This window comes from Callorhinchus milii, unplaced genomic scaffold, assembly GCF_018977255.1.
Source record: "Callorhinchus milii isolate IMCB2004 unplaced genomic scaffold, IMCB_Cmil_1.0 Scaffold69, whole genome shotgun sequence".
NCBI classification, from domain to species: domain Eukaryota; kingdom Metazoa; phylum Chordata; class Chondrichthyes; order Chimaeriformes; family Callorhinchidae; genus Callorhinchus; species Callorhinchus milii.
In genome coordinates this window covers 152,101-156,646 of record NW_024704810.1, presented here as the reverse complement: position 1 = coordinate 156,646, position 4,546 = coordinate 152,101, and positions in this window count along the sequence as shown.

The window sequence follows — 4,546 nt, the reverse complement described above, 5'->3', positions numbered from 1 at the left end:
CGCTGTATCGGGTTGTGTGCTCTGTGGAGGAACTGTCATCTGAGGTATCTCTGTACTCTGGGTGAGTGGCTGTTCCTGTGGGGGCTGTACCATTGTGGGGGCTTGTGACCAGGATTAGGCGATGAACCTATGGTAGGGTCTGTACCGTGGGGAGGGATCGGTGTGCACTGGGTTTGTTTCGTCTGTGAGGGGTCTACCGGTTTGCAGGTGTGGGGTTTCTGCAGGGGTTGAAGATCGCTGTACCCATTTGGGAAGCTGTGCCCTCCTTGGTAGGGGGAGGGGAAGGTAGCGTGTGCCCATGGATGGCGCCTTTGTACATGAGAATTAGCTGTCGGAGGTGGGAGTATTTGCTGTTACCTGGGAGAGGTTTGTACCAGGGAGAACGGTCTTTGTCTGGATCTGGCTATACCTGGGTCGGGCTTCCCTGTGTGGGGTCTCTGTACATTGGGGGTTGGTTATTCCTGTGGACGGTTTCTGTGCCCGAGGGAATTCTTCTGTTTTGTATTGTAACGACTGTGCACTGTCGATGGGGTCTGTGCCTTGGGGTGTGGTTGCGCTCTGGCGCTGTGGGTGGGTGCTGTGTCCTCCGGGCGAGGTGCTTTGGCCGGAGTTGGTGTTGTGCTGGTATCTGTGCCTGGTTTCGTTCGTGTTGTATACCCCCGTACACACGCACATACATTCAGACAAGAAAAGGCGATCTATTAATGCAATGATTAAACAACAATATCTGCATCTGTTATCTGCCAAAGCGCAATAAACAATTGATGTAGAACGATTTTTACATCTCCGTGAAAGTCTTGTTTGTTTCAGAGTCGTGGCAATACCTATCCTTGGTGAGCTACACTTAAAGATAACTTTAATGAAGCTCCAAAATATGATGTGTGGATAATATTCCGTTATGAGTTAGCGACAGAGAAAAATCACAAACTATTCTTTCAGTAACACATGCGCATTACTGTATTCAGTCCCAAAACAGTAAACCACTGCCATAATTTGGGGGAATCTCCTTTCGTTATATAAATTATAATAATCTTATATAAAGTATAATAATAAAATATTAAGTATAATGATATAAAAGCTATATCCTTATTTCCAAATGCAGCTGCAACCGTTATATCTTGCGGTGGAATAAATTGTTAATATCATTGCTGATTACCCGGGTTCTGGATGCATGTATAACAGTCATTGAACTTTATAATGATTATTATTGTTGTTGGATGGTAACCGTCCAGGAACCCTCACAGTGACATGCCCTTGTAGTGTATTATCTGGATTGCGTTCAATACTCTGGGATGTCTTGCAGTGATTTGAGGCAGATGCTTTTCCTTTTAACAGATGTTTGAGGCTGGTGAATGGCGGCAGCCCGTGTGCCGGGAGAGTGGAGGTTTACCACGATGGACAGTGGGGCACAGTGCATGGCTATGGCTCTGGTGACAATGGTTGGGATATGGCGGACGCGGCTGTGGTGTGTAAGGAGTTGGGCTGTGGAGTCGCGCTGTCAGGATCAGGAGACGCTCACTTTGGCGAAGGCTCAGGTCCCGTTGTGACGTACAAAGGTCGGTGCAGAGGGAGTGAATCTACTCTGAGGGGTTGTCAGTCACAGCCCTGGGGTGGTGGCTATTCCTGGCCACACTCCTATGATGCCGGCGTCATCTGTTCAGGTAAATATTTCAGTCTTCGATCATTTTACTTTTCTCATATTTTCGGTAAACTACGGATCGAGAAACACTTAAATTTTTGTCCCTCAATATGTTAGTTTTTATTAAATCTGAGTGGAGATGTTGCGCTCATAGCCCTGTGATCAAATTTTCAGAATCCAATTCCAACGATGCCCGGCGTCATTTGCTCAGTTAAATTAGTGTGTCTCTGAGAATAACCACGTGCCCGGGATGTGTGCGAGTTGTGAGAATGGGTGTGTGGAGAGGTGAGCACAGAAGGCTGAGCATTGTGGGTGAGCACAACGAGTGCGTGAAATGGAAATGAGTACAGGATGCCGTGAGCACAGGGGACTGAGCACAGTGGGAGAAAAATGGCAGGGGAGCCATTTTGTGAGCAGAAAGGGATTGGTCGCATAGTATCAGCCGATGGTTTTGCAGGTCAGGTTTGAAGACATTGACGATAGCACAGAGATTGAGCACAAGGTTGTTGAGCTCAAGGCGGAATAGGCACAAGGGGGTTTGGTGTGATCACAGGGGCCGAGAAAATGTTGCTGAGGAGAGTGCTGTGGTATATGGGTGTGAGTATGTGTTGGATAAGATGTTCGTTGAGCGCGTTGGGGGAATGGCAGAGGGCTTTGAGAACAGGCTTGTTAGCACAGGAGTGGAGTACACAGGGTAAGCTCCTTGAAGAGCACACGTGGGCACAGTTGTGTGCACATAAGCGTGGTGAGCAAAGGAGTGAGAACATGTGAGCGCAAAGGATTGTGATCTCAGTAACTGAACGCAATCAGCGTGAGCACAGTGGGGGATCTTTTTTTTTAACTCGAGTGGGGTAGACATAAAGGCAGAGGTGATGTTTGAGCGCCGGAGGGGGAGCACAAAGCGGAGTTGAGCATAGGTGTGGCGATACAGTGGAAAAAGCACGAGGAGGTGGCACGCTAGTGGAGTGACCAGTTGATTTTTAGCACAGGGGCTGAAAAAAGAGGGGTGAGCACCGGATTCAGCCCGGGAAGAGAGCAGAAAAGTGGGAGGAGAGTGTGGGTGAATAAGAGTTGGAGTGCAAAGGAGTGAGTACAGTGGGGCTGAGCACAGAGTGATGAGGAGAGGTGCACGGAGAGCACGGGGCATTGGGTGTGCATCAGGCGATGAGTAGCTGGGTTTAGAGCATGGGAATTTTGAGGCCGGAGGTAGCTGGTTCAAACAATTTGGGGAGCACAGGAGGTGATAACGGGGAATGCGTATTGGTGGGAGCGCACCGGGAAGAACAGGGGTTAAACACATTGGGTCGACTACAGGGTTAAAGCACATGGGTGGGTGTGAGCACAGGATGGAAACGTACAGGAGAAGTGGAGCACAGCATGAATAGGAACAGTTGGCTTGAGCACATTGGAGAGCAAATGGGGTGAGCAGAGGGAGCACTTGGAGGCATACCCAGGCGAGGAGCACGAAAGGGCGAGTAGAGGTGGGTGAGGAAAGGCGGGGAGCAGAGCCACGTGAAGCGTAACAAAGAGGGAGTGTGTACGTTGGGGATCTAAAGACTGGGTGTAGTCATATCGGGGTTGAGCACATTCGGTGGAAAGAGCGCGCAGTTTAAGAGCAGAAGGTGGAGGATTGAGTACAAGTGGAGGTGAGCACAGGCGGAGAACATAGCGGTATGAGTCGGGTGCTGAATACACGGGAGGTAATCACAGAGCAGTGGGCAACACAGGAGACTTAATGAGGGAGAGGTCATATGGGTGGCAGCAAATGGTGGGAAGCATAGGAGCATAAATACAAGGTGGAGTAGTACAGAGTCGAAAGAACAGGAGGGTGACAAGTCAATGAGCAGCAGGGTTTGAGCAGACGGAGGGTGACCACAATAGGGGTTCAGCAAAGAAGTGAGTGCATAGCCGGGAAGTGAGCACGTGTTGGTTGAGTTTAGGTGGGTGTGTGCACAGGGGCTGAACACAATAAGACTGAGCACATGGTGCCAAGAACAGGGAAGTTGGAGAACATGGCGGAGTGGAAGGCGAGAGAGGAGCTAAAGCTAAGTGAGTACAGACGATGATTGGAGATGGAGCTGAGTACAGTGGGGCAGCACAGGGATTGAGCACAGGGGTAAACTGAGAGAACCCGGGTGCGAAATACATTGGGAGTGATTACAGCGGTTTGAGAAACATAACTTGAGCATCGGGTGAGCGCATTGGGGAACACTGGGGCAGAACACAGGGGGGGAACCAGGAGTTGCACACGGTGGGGTGGAGGGGGTGGGGGTTGAGCGTAGGAGATCAGTGTCCTGGCTATAGAAGGTAAAGCGTGAATGAGCAGTGCGGATTCAGCACCTTGTGAGCAACAACAAATGGGCGGCGGTGGGGTAATCAAACGGAGCGGTTATCACAGGAGGATGAGCAGAGTGTGTGGAAACAGGAAGCGTAGGCATGGTGGGTTGAGGACAGGGGCTAAGAGCAAGTTGTGTAAGAGCACAAGCTAGTTGAGTACAAGTTTGTTGAGCAAAAGTGGGATCAGCACAGGGAGAGGCACAGGGGCTTGAGCACAGGTGGGGTGATGTTAAAACGCGAGGTATTCACAGGCGTGGGGAACACAGAAGAGTGAAATCAGGGGGTATCAACGGCATAGACCAGTTGGCCGTGGACTGTTTCTGTTCTGTATATTCTAGTGTAATCTAAGGTCTACCCAGTGTCACAGCTTCACTCTTCACCCAATGTGTCACGTCGTCGGCTTACCCTTGTTACACATTCTCTCCTAACCCATTTTCCCACCTCCACTACTGAACCAGTGACACAACTACTCCGCTAACACAGTGTTACACCTCCGCAGTTTGTGATGGTACAGATGTTGTTATTGTATGTATGAAAGTTGCAGCTGTGGAAAGTGTATTGTATGCACAT